At 39.8% G+C, this 18,369-nt stretch overlaps 1 long non-coding RNA gene across 1 annotated transcript; it reads left to right on the top strand.

Annotated features, from left to right (window-relative positions):
- The first annotated feature begins 12,889 nt into the window (after positions 1 to 12,889).
- On the top strand, positions 12,890 to 15,775 carry LOC306808072. The gene is made up of 2 exons (XR_013775896.1): positions 12,890 to 13,092; positions 15,268 to 15,775. It is a non-coding gene; the product is annotated as an uncharacterized lncRNA (long non-coding RNA).
- Positions 15,776 to 18,369: the final 2,594 nt, after the last annotated feature.

Here is an 18,369-nt window from a genome sequence, read left to right as displayed (position 1 = left end):
ATCCTGAGATTTGGTCCTGGATAAATGTACTGAATTGCCTAAGATGTAGTGATTGACAGATACTAGTGGAAGGGATTCATGCTTTTTAAGTAGGTTTCCTAATGCAGTATTCTTTTCTATGAAAGAATGGCAGCTTTTGCTGCTATGTTTCTAATGAATGATGTATGTACTGAGTACTGGTGAAGCAGTTTGCTGCTTTGACTCACTCCTGGTGGCAAAAAATATAGCATTTTAACAACTTGTAAAGACCTAGAGAAACTTTTAAATGGGCTTAGACTAGCTGGCATCACCAACATTTCTTCTGTCATTAGTGCTTGTATTTCTGCTCAGTTTTCTTCATTGTGTCTAGATGGCTAGAGGAAAAAAAATAATAATTCTAAGATCAAAGGTAGTAGAAAATAAGAGCACACCCTGTTTCAACTCCTACTCTGACATGTTTTTCTGTTTGCAGAAGTACCAGATCATGTTAGTGATGCCTTAGCATAGAGTGAAGATAATACAGACCTGTGATGTATCCGCATGTTGGTGGTCTCTTGATGATTGACAGTTCACCTTATAGCTGCTGAAAAATACTTCAGGTTTTACAGGCTTTAGAATTTGAATGGATGAATCTGTGATCAAATCAGGGTTGCTACTCTGTCATTTGTCTCAGAAACCAGCAAGTCTCAGCTCCCTACTTTAAGAGAGATCTTTTCTTACTATTGTCCATGAACCTTAGATGGATTGATTGAATTGTTTGACTAGTTTCAGGAAGCCAAATCTTTAGCTTTTTACGCTAGAAGCAAAATTGCAACATGTTCTATATCGTCCTATAGCAAAAAAACATTTGTTGACTTGTCCTCTTTTTCATGTGAAAGAGTGAACCTATCATCACATTCTCCATTTTCTTGATTCCTTTTGTAAGGTTACTTATTTTGGTCTCCAAAGAGTTGAAAATTTTTCCTGGCTTGTTCAGTTTGTGATGATCTTGTTCTGCATTCATGGCATATTCTGCTTTCAACAACATTCAAAGCAGAATACCATCATTTTCTGTAATTCACAAAGGTATTGGCAGATTAAAGCTTTCAGCCATACAGGCAATGCCTCATTTTACTGACACAAAGATAAAACTTCTCTTGCAATAGAGGACAACACAAGAAAAAAATAGAAGAGGTGGAACAGAGGGCAAGCCTTGCTTCTCTCCCTTTGAGGGTGGTATGGTGAAGCTGTTAAATGGTGCTGGGGGGAGAAAAACTCATTATCTCAGCAGTTTCCATAGCTTCATGTATAGGCTGTTCAGGGTGGGACAGCACCCACAGTTTTGGTGTTTTATGTAAGCTAAGGCCATGGAAGCATGACCATGTCTCAGCCCACAACAGTTTATGAACCTGGACTGCACCTTTTCATCAATTTGAGGGCTGATCTCTCTTGTAGGTAAATGCCTCTATCACCAGGAATTTTGGGACTGAGGCAGTAACTAAAATCAAGAGCCTTTTTTTTTGTCTATATGTGTTGGGTTTGGATTTGGTGAGGGCTTTAGGCTTGTTTTGGGTTTGTTGTTTGGTTTGGTTTGGTTTGGTTTGGTTTGGTTTGGTTTGGTTTGGTTTGGTTTGGTTTGGTTTGGTTTTTTCCCTAGTCTTCCAAAAGATCCTGCTATTATTTAAGCTTAGTTCAGTGCCTTCCATGGGTTTGGACCCACATCAGCCGTGATGTGGGGCTGGGAGGGGCCAAAAGCCTGTCTCAGAGTTGCCAGTAATGTACATCTTTGGCAGCTGTTCCCTGTGTGCTGGCTGTCTGAGTGAGCAGGGATGTGCAGAGTGCTCCCTGTGAGGACAGGGCATGCTGAAAATGCTGCTTCATCTCCTCCACAGTGCAGCAGGAAGGCAGAGTCTGAGGAGCAATTGCTAAGTAATTCAGAGAGCCACAAAGCAACTGGACTGCATCCCAAGACTTACTTAGTGAACACACAGCAAAACTGCTCTGAGGGTTTCTAGACAGTGCATGTGATTAATCATGATGTGTTCTTTTAAGGTTTTTCCTGCTTAAAGAAAATAAAATGAAAAATGCTTTTCTGGGCAAAGCAAAGTAGTCTTATATCCATATTGAATTCAGTCAAATAATTGCAGGTCCTATTTTTTAATATCTTGAATGAAGCAGTAATTTTCTCTTTGATCGTGACAAGGGAGAGAACCAGTGGGGAGAGTTAATCGTTACTGAAGGCAAGTTATTGCAAGTTATTGCTTTCCTTCATTTTCTTCCCTTCCTTGGCTACCCAGACTCAGCTGGGACCTTCTTAAGCACTGTATGCACTTGCATAACAAACAGGAAATTCAGCAGAAAGATACTGTAATTTTGGGAAATGAGTGAAAAAACTATTTAAGGAGAAAATAAAATGCTTTCCACATTAAGTTAGCTTTCTAACACAGAAAAAAATATCACCTAATTTTATACATACATTTATCTATACTTTTTACTGGCCAATCTTTACAAATAAAGGCCTGGATCTGCCAAAAAGTTGAGGCACACACTGAATACTTACCTTTATTGGCATGAAGACAGCAGAAGTAAATTTAAGCAAAAAATAAGAAAGTCTTTTTTCTTGGGATTCAAAGGAGCTTTTACTGTGTCTTTCACTAAAATGATAACCTGATTTTTTTCCTGTGGTTTCTAAAGTATTTTTTTTATATTACCTCTACAACTTTGACAGCACTGTACAAAAAATAATATGAATTAATGGAGTAATCTTAGAGATGGGGGAAAGCAGGAGCACACAGATGAGTAATTCCATGTCCCATCTTAGCCAGTCAATACCAGAGCAGAGAATTGAACCCAGAAGTCTTGATTTCACCTTGGAGTGTATCACACTGTCTCTGGTGAAACCCTTAAACTCACCTGTGTCTGCCAAGAGAATAAATAGCTGCTTCCCTAGTGTTTATTCTCCTGTAAATTACCCAGGTAACAGGGAATTCTTGCCATGAAGAATTTAAAGATGGACAGAATTATGGGTAGAGACCCAGGTAATGGACGTAACTCTTAACTTTTAGGATGTGGAAATTTGGGAAGTTTTTATAGGAATTAGAACTGCAGTACACTTGTATTTGCAATGGTATTTCCAAGTCACTACAAAGAATTTGTAGAAGTGATATGAAGAACTGTGAGATAAAACTGAGGAAAAACAGCTACAGAAAGTCTCTAAATTTTCTCCTCCTTTAATCCTTACATTACTATTGGAAGTAGAGATGTAGACAATCTATGTGATGCACTGACTTCAGTTCTTACAGCAGCAAAACTTGAGGCATCCACAGTTTTCTGTTCATTTATCTCTTCTGCTTCTGAAATAACTTATAACCAAATAAAAACACACTCAAAAATTAAGTTTGTCTTGTAAGACTTTGCACATTTCATGGATGTGTCCTTGTGGAAGTCACCAATGACTCTGCTGGATGCCAACACAGGTATTGTTAAGCACCATTAGGCATGTGAAGCAGCAATATTGTCAGGCCTTGGGAGTTTTGTGCTAGTTTGAATGAAGCCTCAGGTCTCAAAGCTGTTATAATCTGATAATCTGTGCTACTTTTGAGAAAGTGATATTCCAGTCCACAGGTGAGCCAGAGACAAAAGTTTCTCCAATTCTCCAGCATTCAAAAGCTAAAAGAAAAGTAAGAATGTGAGAGTCATGATTTTGACCTCCAGGGCCCTAACCTGAGTGTTTGGGTTTTGGCAATATTGAAACAGTCTTACACAAGATGACTGATTATATCTGCATACAGGGAATTCCTCCTCTTTCTGCAAGGCTTCTTGTGGAGGGTTGTGGTAAGGAGCACCCATACATTTTGTGTGCTGGAAGACACATTTTGTGTCTTGTCTGAAAGTGTCTGGTGTAATGAACAATATATCTGTACACAGCTGAAGTTGGAGGGTGTGTTCTGTTTGACTTGTTGCATTATGAGCAGTCAAGCTGATTTTAATCTTAATTAACTGGAGTATCCTTGAGAGAAATCTCAGGGAGTGGAAAGAGCTGTTGGTCTTGCAGTTTGTGTATTGTGCTGTGGATTATTTTTTTATTTTTCTTGAAGAAAACACCTGCTCTCAGATCAGTCCAGGTAGAAAATAACCATTTCCAGAGGTTTATTGCTCTGAAAACAAGCAGAAGTTTGCTTGAGAAGAAGGGAAAGAATAGATCTGCTGTCTCCTTAATATTGCAATTTACAGCTGACTTCACTGTTCTTAGTAGAAGAAGAGAGTCCTCTGATAGTTCTCTGAGTTCAATGGGATCAAGGTTGCCTGCAAGAGATTTCTTCAGGCTGCAGGGTGTTAAAATAAAAATTGCTGAGGTCTCTTTTTACAGCTGAACAGAGAGACCAGCCTCTCTTTGCCTCAGGCAGTAGGTAATAAGTCTGTGCAGGAAAGAAAGTATAATCTATTTTTCTGATATTTAGTGGTGAAAATGGCCAGGGATAAGGGCTTTACTGTGCTGGACACTGTTAAGATAATCTCTGCCCTGCACAGCCCTGTTCATAAAGACTCAACAGGTGTTAGTACAGAGCTATAAGTACAGGAAAGCTGGGTTCATCTTTGCATAAATTAATATCACGGTGATCTTAACTGGGCACAAGGGAGGCACAGGTCTAACCAGTGCCAGCAGACACTAATTCATCAGCATCAAGGCAGCTGTGGATGTGTGTGACTGGCTCAGCTGTGGCAGGATGCACACACCTCAGAACTACAGAAGAATAATATTTGTTGCTGTCCCAGACTCCATTTTCTCCTCCCTTGCCCCCCCTCTTCCTCTCTTTCTCTTTTCTTTCTCTTGCAGATGCAGTCTGCCACTTTTGTCTTCTTGGACAGAAAGGCTTGAGGCAGAGAGCTGGTTCTCTTAGAAATGGAAAATTCCTGTTGGTAAGTGGCTGAGGGAGGGGTCAAGGCCAGTTGGCTCACTTTTAACCTTTCCTACCTGTCTCTTCAGGTGGAACAACACTCTGCACAGCAGCTTCCCAAAGGCATCAGACCCATCAGGACATTTGTTCTAGTGATCTAAGTTAGCCCTGCCCTTTAAGTTCACTAAATTGCAGGAAGAGCAGGTGAACTAACCAGCTCCTTATGTCTTAGCTTGCCCAGTTTTCAGAGGGACTTTGGTGTGGCTGAGAACTTTCCACCTTTCCAGATATTTCACTGTTTTCTTCCACTGCTCTGCTATGCAATCCATGTTTCTGCCTCACTGCAATCCATGTTTCTGAGTTTTCAGGGAGAGAGTTTTCAAATGGGATGCTTGTATCCTGAGCTGGAGAGGGGCCTGACAAAGCAGTAAGTCTGTCCTGGTTACAGCCTGAAGTCCAGCTGCTGGTGGAACTTTCAAGCTGTATCAACTTTCTGTGGACTGGCTGTACTGTGAGCAACTCTGGGGAAATATTTGTTTGCCCAGCACTTAAAGTAGCAGGTTCTAATTCCAATACCAAGATATTGACAAAGTAATACAGAGGAAAGAATTATTTTCTTTTTTCAGGGGGTGTGGAGAGAAGGGATGAGAGACAGGTAGATGCTGGGGCATGCAGCCAGGCTGAAAAGAAAGGGTAATAGCTTGTGAGCAAGGGATTTTGAAGCAAAAAAAGAGTATTGATCAAAATCAGATTCACTTAAAAATGTTCACAGCAGAACTGCTTTCTGCTAAAATCTGGTGTCAGGCATTGTTGCATTCAGGAGAAAGCTGAAGTCACTGTGGAGTGTTGGTGTTTTGCTAGCCCATTCTTGAGAGGAAGACCAGGGCTGGGTTTGTTCTGATGAGTTTAAAGCCTGCTTGGTCTAAGAAACTTCCAAATATGTAATGCAGCACAACCCCACTTTCTTCCCTTCAACAAGGATAGCCTTTTTTTTTTTCTTCCCTAAATTTACTAACTGTAAGTTAAATTTATCAACCTGAAAATGAGGAGAACTTGCTTAGCAGTTTAAATTCTCATTAAAGTTTGCAAGTTATGAAACCATTTCCTCCCTCTTGTTGGTTTTCATGGCCTCCATTCCCTCACCTGCTTCAAACACTTATGAAAACTGTTGATGGGGAAGGTAAGAATTGATTTGAGCCTACTGGTGTAGAAAGTCAAATTTATCCATCTTGATTTTTCTCCTGATTTGGCCAGCTGGTAGAAAATTGCTTTTTGCTCCTAGCAAAGACTAAGAACTACACCATCTGTGGGGGAAAAAAAATAGTATGTGTTCATGCTTATTGGGGACACCATAGAGCTGTTAGCTATTTGGTTTTATTTGTAGGTTTTACTTCAAGGATTTATAGATGTGGGTTTGAAGGATTCCTCCACTCAGAAGCACTTGGATTGAATTGATTCATAGACTTGATTGCTAATTATAGCTTGTAACCATTTGCAATAATTTTCTCATCATGAGGCAGTGGCCAAACCCAGTGACTTACCCTGGTGTGTGCATGCTCTTGCTGACTGCAAACATGGTTTTCTAATGCATCTCATTCCACAATACTGCTTCTCATCTTTTTCTCTTCTGTATCATCATGTTTCTTTAAGGGGTTAAACACCTACTGCTTACCAGAAGGGGCTTCTTGAATTTCACCAGTGCCTTGACAACGTGGCCCCAGGACACAGGAGAAAATGGGAATATTTGGTTTGTGTCAGTGGGTTTAGTGTGAGATTTTGGCCTGCAAAGAAAGGGCTGTGGAAGGACTAGAAAGGTTGAAGAGCCAGGATACAAAGAACACAGGACAAAATGAAATTAGGTGCTGTGATGAAGGGTGCAAATATAAAATGCAAGCAAGTCAGAGACTTCTCTGATGATCAGCTTGAAAAAAAAGAAAGGGGAAAATTTCTATGTGAACTGAATGAATTTTCAGTTCAATAATATTGTATTCTGACTGTATTGTAGAGATACAAAGCAAATTCTGACAGGGAAAAGATGGGTTTTTTTGCCAATTTTCTCTGTAGTGAAGAGACCATATCAAATTTTGTACATACATTTTTGGTCTCCATTTTCTGAAAAGGAATTTCAGATGACATGGAGCTTGGGCTAAAAGGAGAGTTCTAGTTCAGCTAGAAGAGTATGTTCCAAGAGTATGACCCCTTTCCACTATGAGGTTAAATAAATTTTTAAAAAGATTGACATTTCAACTAAAAAAAAAAAAAGGAGACAGTATAAGTTCCTAATTGACACTTATGGTGGCAACTTGAGTATAGAGATAATGAGAAGAATTAATAGAGCTTTTTCAGTATTCAGCTTTTCAGTAAAAGTGAGCTACATTTTTAAAGTAATAGTGTTTACTTTGCCTTACATATGAAGATATGTTATACCTGTCATCAGGAAAATGAAAATACACTTTCTGGTGTGCACCAGCTAGACACTTTTAGAAAATAAAGCATGTATTTTTACTCTAATCCCCATAAACTTAGCTACCTCTCTAAAAGCTTAGAAAAAGAGAGAAGCAGCACATTTGAAAATGTTTCCATAATAATTTTTAAGAGAGGTTTTGTAAATAAACAAGAATTGGAGCTGACATCTATCTATATTCAGAGGAAGCTGAACCTTATTTATTTTCAGCTTTGTATAAAATACCACACCAGCCAAAAGTCATTAGAAGGTGCAGACATATTCTTCTGGGGCTCTGTCAGCAATCTTGGGGGAAAAAAAAGAAAGAAAGTAAACATATGAATTTACAATCATTTGTTTTCTGGGTTTTCTGTGAAATCAAAACACAGCTGTATGTTTATATGTGCATACTAAAGATGAGTAGGTGTATGATGCAGATTTGTGGATCTTTTTCTGCCCAGATGCAAGCATGAGAACAGGAATAGTGCTATGGGCAGACTTTGCATGCAAATCTCAGTTCCAGAACTCAGTCATCACATCTGTTCTACAGCTGTCCCCTACTTTTTAGGAAGCTCTCACTTGGCTTGAGAAACCAGATATGGAAATGAGCTGAGCACTCACATTTGAGAGCATGACTGGAAGTGTTTTGGAGGGTCACTCTTCATTTGTGAGCTCTAACATAAGTAATATGGCCATTCCCAAACTCCTGAGAGATTTTACATGATATGGCCATTCCCAAACTCCTGAGAGATTTTTCAGTACCATCCCTTGTGTCACCTCTGAACAGTGGTGTCACCTAGAGTTATGTACTTTGCACTGGTGTAAGTGAAGCCTTAGAGGTGCATCTTCAAGTCTGTTTTAAAGTTTTTTGAAATCAGCTGATCTTGTTTTATGTCTTCTAAACACACAGTATCTGTAGATAATTAACTCATTGTTGGAGGAGAGTTGTTATGGAAAAGCTGGAAGGCACATTCCTCCCTCAGGCTGGGTCTGACATGAGTTCTGCTGAAGTCGCATCAGGCTATCACGTAATTTATTTTTAATTTACTGAGTGCATTGCCTTGGGGTCACATTATTGCTAGAAAACCTGAGGTGATTTATGCCATGTCTGTACAATTTCCACACACAAGCTTGCTGCAGACACACTGCAAAGTCAGGGTCATCAGTAAGGGAAAAGGAGACCCCTCACAAGGCAGTATGTCTCTCAGGCTTCCTCTGCTGAGCTATGAATTACAGGGACACAGAAGAATTGAGGATTCTCTTACAGTAATTTGCAGAGGTTTGCCCTTCAAAGCCATCTCCTGAAATGTCAGGCAGTAAAACTTGCCTTCCAGGAGTGCTGGCAATTTTCCTCAAGCTTAGGGGTCTTATCCTGGGGGTGCATGTTAACTTCAAACAAGGGGTACAGGTGACAAAACCAAGGAGGCCGAACACCCACAGTGGAGCTCTGCCTGATGGAAGCCAGGAAGGACCACAGGCAGAACAAGGCTCAAGATCCAACAACTCAAATCCCACCTGTGGGATAACCTGTGATCCCAGAGCACCAAGTGTTGCTGGCATGGGCTGTCCTGCAGTGCCCCTCCTTTATCTCAGCTTTAGGCTTTTAAAAGAATCAAAATCAAAACAAACAAACAAAAAATCTTTATCAAAACAAAATGAAACATTCTTTAAAAATGGCTTGTGTGTGTTTAAGTAGTAGGAAATATCTTGGGAATTATGGATTTGCAGAAGGCAAGTACAGATATGGGGCAGCACAGCAGGTATGAAGAAGGTCCTGTTGAATCAGAAAAGCCTCAGTGACCAAATAAGCCTAATTTAATTATTAATCAGAGACCATAATGCTGTGAGAAGAGTTTGGGTGGGTTGGGAGAAACAGAGAACTTGTATCTAAGTTTGCATGAGAAAGGCATTTGTGCATAGAAATGAGGACAGATTTGAGGCAAATGAGACAGTGAAGCTGAGCTTCCCTAATTGCAGGTTCAGTAGTTGAATTTATCAGAAACACTCTTCCTCTTCCTTCTTTCACTGGTTCATTTTTTTGTACCTTTTGACCAAAGCAAAAAGGTCCTCATTGGTAGCAGTCAGCCAGCTGTCCTCTCTCATTTCTAATTCATTTGCCAGATTTGGAAAGACCATAACCAGATCATAAATAATGATAATCTCTCCCTGGAACATCCTGAGGGGTCAACAAACAAATACTGTAAAGTGCTAGGGGATTCCTAATAAATGCAAGGACTTATTGATGGCTTTCCTCAGAAAAGAGAACACAGTGAGGAAAGTGGCTTGTGTATGGTTCTAAGTGCACTAAAGGCCTTCAGAAAATATCTTGAAGTAGCCTCTTCTGAGCTGTATTTTGGAAGGTTTCATCTCCCTCATCTGTAGCAAAACTCATTCAATTGGGCAGTTATGACAGGAAGAAGTGTTTAATGTTCACATTTGTATTTTCTCAGCATCACTCTGACACTCAGTCTGTAAAAGAAATACTGGCTTTACAAGGATCTAGAGGCATAATGCCCTGAGAATTTAGTTTTTCAGTTTCAGAAAACACACACACAGAATTCAAAAGCCAAAATGTTCATATTTCAAAGGTTTTTGTATGTAAGGAGGACAAGAAAATAGCCAGAAAATAATTTTAGTATTGACAAAACCCAGCAGATGGATACATTATTCCTATTATGTTATTGTCAGACCTTCATAGTAATAGTTCTCAGTGTGCAGATAATAGCAAGGTCATTGCATGACTGTGTTTCTGTGAACTAATGGCACTTGTGATGTATTGGCTGTAAACCTGCTTTATTAAGTTTATTCTCCTGAGTCAGATCCTCAGATGCTGAAAATAATTGTATCCTTTGCAGAGCATCTAACCCTTGTTATAGATTCTTTAAGTCAGAGGAAAAAAAATAAAAGCTAGTTGGACTGTCATTTGTGTATTCCTTGATCTAAGTTACTGATTTGTGAACTCTTCTACTTTCACTTTGTCCCTTTGAACAACTGATGTTACAAATTCCAGCCATACTTGACTAGATCACAATCAAGTATGGCCCATTCTGGGTACAAAACCAAATAGGAAAAGGATTGGTGATGCCTTAGATACCAATCTAAGCATCACCAAAGAAGCAATGAAAGGTGATATTACTGTAGCCAGCTAACAGTGCAAAAATAAACTATTTCAACAAGTCACCACTCTATTATAGTTTACCTGGCTGGGAATTTATAATATTGTTATCAGAGAAACACAAAGTGAAAAGAACACAGCTGTGAAAAAATACTAACTTATCTATTGCTAAGGGTTCTAGGTGGGAGCTGTGTCAGGGAAATGGGCTTATGCCACCCATGTGGGTATAGGTTATTGTGTTTTCTACCTATCTGAAATAATGACATTTGTTTGTGCCGAGTTATTAGTAGCTTTCACTCCGTGCTGCAGTTTAAAGGTGTTGCAATGGCTGTGTGTGACACAGGAAAGGCACACATGGAAGGCAATGGTGAGTTCTGAAGAGTGCTGGCAGTGGCAGGATGTTAAATGAATCAGTGTGCAACAGGCTGAGAAGTTTGGATTAGAGCCTAGGTTGCTTCACTCCCTCTTCCTGGGGCTTCCTGTTTGGAGAGTTTGCTTCTCACCAAGGGCTCAGATCCCAAATGCCTCAGTTGAAGTGTGTGTTGTGGTAGGCAAATTTTCAAGTGGGCCAAGCACCATGACCTAGACTTGTTTATGTGTGCTCCAGATTGATCAAAAGGAGGTGTAGGAGGGGATGCAGATAATGTGCTGGGTGACCTTCACTGAGGGGCTTAACGTCATTGCATCTCTCTTTCCAGTAATGGGAAATGAAGATTGCTACACACCTCTAAAACTGCTGTTGGAGATTCTGGATATGATCCATTATTTAAATGTAGATGATAACTCCAAGTGCTTCTGATGTTTTGGGATGGTGTGTCAGATTTACACTGCACATCTAGTTCAGGGAAAGGGAGTCAAAGCATGCTTAGTAAAATGGTCACCCTGATCTGATGCTAAGTAAGAAATTTCATCCCAAATTCATAGAACTTTTAAATTCCTTACTTTTAGAAGTGGTTGAACACTTCTTTGCAACTCCATACTTAAAAGAGCAAAATTGAGATGTGCAGTTTTGTGTATAATGACCTACAATGAGTTTATTCACAGTACTGAGAGCAGATAATATATATAAGATGTATCTCAGCTTCTTCTTCTGCCTGGTGTGAGATTCAAAAGGATGGGACTAAGAATGTTTAAATCTTTCTCACCCTTCAACTGCCTTCTCTAATCATGTTTTGGTTAAAGAGCTGGTCTTATGCTTTTAATGAGATGAAGCATGTCCTAAAGGTGGACAGTGCTATAGGAAGGGAAAATAAGCACTCCAAACTCTACTATCTCTTGGTTTGTTTTGCTTTTGAAATTCCATTTAAAACTGGAGAAGCAGATGGTGTATTGTAAGCCAGCAGCAAAACAGCCAGGATCACGGAAGAGAAATCTACAAAATGAACCTCAGAATTATGGAAGCCCATTTGTCTGAAAAATCTTTGAAAGTTGCTGGTTTTTAAGTGCTTATTTAATGGAACAGGATGTATTTGGTTATACTGCAGCACTTTCATGTTGGGATATTGCTTATTATGAAGATGAAATGTTGCCTGCTCCTTTTCCTCTTTACAGATTTTGTTTAATTCTACATCAAGTCTCATTTAGACTTTCAGAGGTCTGTGTCTGGATCTGAACCCTGTTGAGCTGGGTGCTGCACTTTGTACAAAAGCTGTGCTATCTTTGAAAGAGCTTGTGATCTAAATGATTAGTAGGATGTAGGAGTATCTTCATTTTCTGCAGCCTTGTATGGTTGTTGATGTTTACACAGAGAAGATAGAAAATGCCAAGAGATTTAAATTCATTAGCAAATTCTGATATTTTAGTGAGATTTTCCCCAGCATCATGGAAATAAGAAGGACGTAAAGGGCAGTGGGAGCAATGTTTGATATTTAAAGTGTAGGGTGAGATTTTAGTTTTTCAGCACAAAAAAAAATCAAGAAATGTGAGGATATGATCATACCATGTTATCCTGCTATTCAGTTACTTGGTGCCATTGCAGCCTTACTACTGCAGGCTGGGATTTCTGTCAGCTGCTAAACTGAATTTAACTTCATCTGTTTTGGAGGAGGGGTTACCCAGGGAAACTCACAGGGAAGACAGTAATGAGCTGCTGGTAGGAAATGTTTCTCTCTTTCAGGACTGACAGCTTGGTGACAATTAGTGACAAAAGGCTGTTGAACACAAATCATGGGACCTGGCATGGCAGGTGAGCTGTGTGTGACTGACACAGAGGATCTATGAGGATAGGGGGAGCAGACAGGGCTCTCTCAGCTCTGCTGCTTGCATTCCCAACAGCAAATCCTTCCCCATACCATGTGCTTTCCATTACACCCAGGGACATTATGGTGGAGACAGGGCTGTGTGCTACAACTTCTACCTAATTTCACTGTTGTCTTTCCTCCCACCCCTGAATGAATTTTCCATCTGCTGCTTATGCCAGCAGACACTTCAGTAAACATTCACCTCCAGCAGAACCATGGGTGATGAAAATAGTTCTGCACCTGGGATTTCCCTTTAGCCAAACCTCCCTTAACACTAGCCAAAAGTTTCACCCTAATAGAGTGGCATTTACTGCCCCTGGAAAAACCACTCTGTGCCTTTGAAGCATTGAGGCCCAAGGCTCAATGGAAGTCAAGAAGAGGCAAAAGATGATGGACAAAAGCAGTGTTTTTTGCTTTTCAAATAATTAAGGTAAAGAGGTAGGCCCTTTACTAACTGTTTTTCATTTAAAGTCTCTGTGTGCAGCTGTGTTCTATTCTGATTTTCAGGGTAAATTTTAAATGGAAAACACTTTTCAGGAGCTGACCCTGTGCAAATGGCCAGCATGGAGTGATCCCTTAGGTAGTATTAGTTTGCATGCTCTTGCTTTTCCAGTGTGTGCTCAGATTTGCCAAGGCAAAGCCATTGCTTGTACTTGGGTTACCAGGTATCCTATTTTAATTCAAACAGCTTTGTCTCAGACCATTTTTTCAGAAGATACAGCAAAGTTTTCAAGGTTCATTTTCATCAGGGTTGAACTCATTGAAGTGCAGGTATAATCTATGGGGCAATTATTCATTATACAAATTTCTCACACTGTCCTAATAAATTTGGCCCTAACAGTGAGCATAGTTGAAAAGAATCTGATCATAAGCTGAAAAAAATTAAACTTCGACCATTCCTTCCTAATGGACTGTGAACATATTCATTATTGCTATAGGTTGTGTTTGCTGTTCATGCTCTGGTAAAAGTGTACCTTAAATGGAAGACCTGCAAGCTCATTTTTAGGAATTAAAGTCAGCTTTGCCTGTTGCAGTCTGTAGCAGCATTTCACTTAAGAGCAGATTTTTCCTTGGGTTATGGAGGATTATCTACCAGCCTGTGCATTCCTTCCCCATTCATAGCCTGTTCAGAGGGACAGAAATGGATGTCTAAAGCAATAGGAGTGAAAAGCCAAGGCAGACTTTGGGCATGGCCTATGTTGCAGACATGTACTTGACTATGTATGGACTTTTAAAAAGTATATTTGAGAGAAATTATCATTTGAGAAGAAAAACAATGTAGTGTCTGTTACCTGCATTCTTTACTACCCCACTAAGTCAGAGTGACACAACTATCCACTCAGATTCTAATGAGGCCTTAAAGTTTGCCTGGTGGCTGGAGGGTGGCTGCTGGGTTATAGGGTTGATCAGCTTAGATGGCAGATAAAATCCATATGCCTACCAAAGGGGGAAAGCACAACTGTTTAGTTTCCTTAGAAGTGAGTATCCAGAGATTTCATTTTCCACTCTGTCAGTGGCTCAGCACACGTTCTTAGTGCAGTCATAAGGTTAACACTTCAAAGACTGTCCATTTGTTTTGAAGGTCTCAACATCTGAAAATTCTCTCTCTTTTTCCTTGGAAGTGCTGTGAACTTTTAAAACTGCTATTGGAACAAAAGGTATCAAAGCAGCTTGTACTTTACTTATGGAGAGACTTGCAGTTAGTATACTCCTAATCCTCATGATTTCTAAAATTAATAGCCATTTTTGAGCATGTTGTCTTTATTTTCTGTGGGTCTGGTTTCATCCTGTACAATGGACACAGTCATGCCTTGTACTTCACACAGGTACTGCAGTGTATGATTAGTGTACAGGAATGGTTCCTGACCCTTGAATGATGAAATTTCCAGATAAAATTCAAGGGGGTTTTTGCACTATCAATAGCTTTGATGCCCTTGTTCTTCAGTGACTGCTCCAGTCTCCATTCTCAAGAACAATCATGCAGCAGATTTTGCTGAGGGAAGGTGTGTGTTAGTGGTGCTTGGACCAGGACAGAACCCCTGGCTCACACTCATTGTCCTGTAGGAATGCCCTGGAATCTGGGGGGGTCACAGGGTCACATTGTGAGCAGTAGTTCCTTGTTCTGCCCTGACACCAAGTGTAGCTTTAAGTCCCCCTAATGCTGGGTCAATGCAGTGAGCTCCTGTTTCCTGTGTGCTTCATGGAAGGTATTTGCTGTTGGATCATAATCTGCTCCTACTGTGCTGTCACATGTGTAGGTATTCCAGCCACAGAGTTGAAAAGGAGGAAAGTCATTATCTTAGCATTGTTTTTCAGTCTGTTTCATTGGAATTTCTCCAGCCTGACCTATCAATGGTGAATGTATTGTACAGAAATTATTAATTATTAATATTAATTATTTTACATTATTAATAATTATTAATAATGTCTTAATAAAAAACTTAATGTATTTGTTTGATTCTGTAAAAAAATATTTTTAAAATCTTGTTCTTTTGCTTGTTAATTTAGGCATAGTCTTGAGTACCTGGCTAGCTGTTACTTTTCAAATTAGTGGCATAAGCCAGAGGACTTAGGGGATAGAGTCTGACTGGACATCCTTCTCTTCTTTTGCAGTGGAGATACATTACTGCATTTGATTATTCTCTTATACCAGTATTCATAAGATCAAAAATCAAGCCTACCCTGAAGTTTATTTTCCCCAGGATAATGCTTTTGACTAAAATCTGACTTGTGCGAAAGGAGGATGTTTGTGTGAGCAGAAACCCAAATACAACTGGAAACAGTTCAGTGGAAAGGGAAGGAACAGCAAGGCCAATGCTACCTTAGCAAATGCTTGTGTCTGCTGAGGTGTTAATTTTCTTACAAGTTGAAACTATTTTCTGCAGCCTTTTTTTTTTTTTTTTTTTTAATCTTCTGTGGGGAAAAAAGTGTCTTGAGTCATTCTACAGTTTATCACCATCCAAATCAAAGGGCACAGAATTAGGTTTGTGTTTTTACAAAGAAGATTGATGCTGACACACAGTTGTCCTTTCATCCTTCTCAGCACATCAAGACTGAATGTTTTGCAGATTATAAGATTGGTCCTGGTGAGGAGTCTGAAATAAAACTTTTATTGTCTCAAGTGTTTTGGTGTTTGCTGTAAAGAAATAATCCATCTTAATTGTTTATTTTTTTTCTGCAGAAAAGGAGGGGGATGGGGAAGTCATCCACCCACCTGTTTTCAATCTTATTTTTAAAAGTCTGAAAGAAAACAGGCCCCAAATCCACTCAAAAACTGTGTTAATTGGCAGTCTACAACCAGTGACAGTGTATACTTCAGAATCAGTTTATCTCAATAATTGTATAGACTGGAAAAAAAAACCAGTGATGGCCTTTACCACTTTAAAATAAATAATATATTTTTATACATCTGCATCAACACAAATACTTACCTCTAAGAAGACCAGAGCAATACTATTTATATTCCTTTTTGTAATCCACGTTTTCTTTCATCTTTTGTTCTTATCCTTCGATGGATTGTGTTGGATGAGGAACCACTGAAACACTGCTGTGCTGATATGAAAGGTTATCCCAGAGACAGGGTGTGTGCTCAGAGCTTTTGCACACAAGACAAATTCAGCTTAAAGCATGACAAATATTTTGCAGGGCAACCCAATGAGCTGTGGTATATATATTGCATAAGTTAAGGCTTCAGCCATGATATCTACAATGAAATATTGCTGGTTTAAGGACAGTGGTAGAGATGGCTCCAGAAATGACTGGATGCTCTGCTATCTATGGCCCTAAAACTATTCCTAACCTACAAGTTGTTATTGTGATTTATGTAATGATAGAGCAACAACAGACCAGTAATGGGGTATTTGTGTGTGTGTCTGTCTGTGCGTCTGTGGCCCTCCTTAAATTTCCAGGCAGCTAATTCTCTTTTATCTGGTGTGTAGACATATTTGCAAAGACAGGCAGTATTAAGTGCTGAGGAGAGAACTGTAGCACATGAATAGACACTTGTTGGAATGCATTTATATGCATGCACACAGATAAAACAAACAAAAATTGACAATGTACTTATAATTAAATTGGAGAGATATTCAGTGTTAAGATTTCCACAGCATCTGTTCATAGGCATAAAAAATCTCATTTTCTCTGCAACTTCTCATCTCCTTTTTTCTCTTGACTTGCTCTTTATTTTTAGTCTGTTTGAAGATCCTAGTGCAGGAGAATCAAAGCCTAAAAGCAGGATTGCCTAACTGGAAAAACCATAGCATTATTAACTTGTCTTGAGTAGAAAAGCTGCCCACAGAGTAGTGTTGCTATCAGTAGCTGATTTGATTTCTGTGGATGGGGATGGGATCCCCAAATAAAGCATGCAGGTTGCAGGGGCTCTTCATTTTTCTTTGTTATGTGTCACGTAGGGAAAATTGATGCCCCATCATCTCTAAAGATAGAAGCTGGGGAAAGCAGTAAGAGGCCTGCACAAAGAAAGAGAGAACTTCAAGCTCTGGAGGGGAAGGAAGGCTTCAGAGGAAATCCCCATCTTTATGACATTTCATTCTTTGCAGCTCTCTCACGAGTCTCACTGGATTGGCTGCTCTCTGCTAAAATTCCTGCGGCACATTTCAGTCTCTTCTTTCTTAATTTCCTCCAGCAGGCTGGTGCATTTTCTTGTTTACTTAAACCTTTGTCTCTCCATCTCAGGGTAGTTTTTTCCTCTCTGTAGCTGTTAAGTTATGCACAAGGTCGGGTGATTACTCAGAACTTCCTGGAAAGCCTCTTGTTTGTTTTAGACAAAAATACTCAGGAAGTTCCTCAGCTCTTCCAGCAGAGCTGGACTGGCAGTGGCCTGCCGATCCTCCTGCATTTTTTGGAAGATGTGCTAAAATAATTTTTAGTACAGTATTAAACTCAGGGTATGTCAGCATTGTTCCATATATTTCAGATGCAGAGACTATTTTCAGGATCTCCTGCACCTCAGTTAATAGAAAAATGTCTCCCCACTTGCTGAGATGGCAGTGTGACAGTCAGGCTTTCCAGTGTTCCCCACCCAGCCTGCCATCTTCTGATTAGAATGTTCCACTCCAGGCACAAATTTGGTGCCTTTTGCAGCTCATCTTCCCCTTCCACACACAGGCTTTCAGTCTTACTCAGTTGCTGAGGCCTCACCCTGCTTCAAACACTTCCTGCACAGCACAGACTCAAGGAGCTAAACATAAGTATAATAAAGAATATAAAAGGAGTGGAAAAATAAAACCAAACACAAACTCAAATGGCTGGCACACAGACTCTCTTTAGGCTTACAGCCCCTGGTGGCTCATTTCAAAGCACTTGAATCTATACAATTAGATGGAATATTTCCTGTGTTGTTGGGTGATGGAGCAATCACTTTAATGTATTTTTATCTTGTTACTACATATGCTTTTCTACAGCCCTCTCTGAGCAGAAACAAGTAAGGGAGCACTGAGAGGCTGCTGTCTGTATTTGTGTGTAAAGATTGAATTCTCCAGAGAGCTGTCACACTGTGGGAGAATTAAAGACAGACGGCAGCTCCTTCCTGACTCCAACCTCTGAGTCCTTCACACCTACACCATGAGATGTTCGTGGGAAGGAGGTCTACAAGCTGCTGAATTCAGCTGTTACCTTGGAAATGACAACTCTGTAAATAAGGCCAATATGAAAGTGCTAGTGATGTGGCAAAATTAGTTTAGAGACTACTGGTGTATG

The sequence above is a fragment of the Erithacus rubecula genome, assembly GCF_903797595.1.
Source record: "Erithacus rubecula genome assembly, chromosome: 1".
Taxonomy (NCBI): Eukaryota; Metazoa; Chordata; class Aves; order Passeriformes; family Muscicapidae; genus Erithacus; species Erithacus rubecula.
Note: the sequence above shows the minus strand (reverse complement) of the source record. Positions and strands in the feature narration are given on the sequence as shown.